At 53.8% G+C, this 958-nt stretch overlaps 1 non-coding gene across 1 annotated transcript in view; it reads right to left on the reverse strand.

Moving 5' to 3' along the window:
- The window catches only part of LOC143473165 (small subunit ribosomal RNA), a 1808-nt gene extending 1059 nt beyond the window's left edge, over positions 1-749 (reverse strand). Inside the window, exon 1 of the ribosomal RNA XR_013120454.1 lies at positions 1-749. This exon is cut by the window's left edge and continues 1059 nt beyond it. This is a non-coding gene — a ribosomal RNA (small subunit ribosomal RNA).
- Between the last annotated feature and the right edge of the window lie 209 nt (positions 750-958).

Raw genomic sequence — 958 nt, forward strand, 5'->3', positions numbered from 1 at the left:
AAACGTTCCGGCCGCCGCCAACACTCAGTCAAGAGCACCGACGGTGAACCGAAGGTGAGGCCGGGCACGCCAGTACACGCCTTGCGACGGACCGACGGCCCGAGCCCAAAATCCAACTACGAGCTTTTTAACCGCAACAACTTAAATATACACTTTTGGAGCTGGAATTACCGCGGCTGCTGGCACCAGACTTGCCCTCCAATGGATACTCGTTAAAAGTTTTAGAGTGTACTCATTCCAATTACAGGGCCTCGTTAGAGTCCTGCATTGTTATTTTTCGTCACTACCTCCCCGCGTCGGGAATGGGTAATTTGCGCGCCTGCTGCCTTCCTTGGAAGTGGTAGCCGTTTCTCAGGCTCCCTCTCCGGAATCGAACCCTGATTCCCCGTCACCCGTAAGAACCTCGGTAGGCAGATACCGTACCGACGAAAGTTGATAGGGCAGACACTTGAATGATTTGTCGCCGGTGCAAGACCGTGCGATCCGCAAAGTTATCCAGAGTCACCAACGAGCACGGGCCGAGGCCCGGTCGGTTTTTGGTCTGATAAATGCACGCCTCCGTGAGTCGGCGCTTTTCGCATGTATTAGCTCTAGAATTACCACAGTTATCCAAGTAACACGTACGATCAAATGAACCATAACTGATTTAATGAGCCATTCGCAGTTTCACTGTACGAGAGCTCGTACTTACACTTGCATGGCTTAATCTTTGAGACAAGCATATGACTACTGGCAGGATCAACCAGGTAGCTATTCGCAGCAAACGAGGCTGCTGCGGGACGACGGGCGCCCCGCGTTTCTTTTCACACGTTCTCCGTGTACATCGCTACTCAAACACTACGCTCGCGGCTTGCACGAGCTCCGAAAACCGTCGATTCCGGACGCTGCCCGGCGATTCGAGTGCAATACTCGCGCCGAGGCACGCCGATAGCTTGCCACTGGATCCGACAGACCGCTC

Source organism: Clavelina lepadiformis, unplaced genomic scaffold (genome assembly GCF_947623445.1).
Source record: "Clavelina lepadiformis unplaced genomic scaffold, kaClaLepa1.1 scaffold_143, whole genome shotgun sequence".
Taxonomy (NCBI): Eukaryota; Metazoa; Chordata; class Ascidiacea; order Aplousobranchia; family Clavelinidae; genus Clavelina; species Clavelina lepadiformis.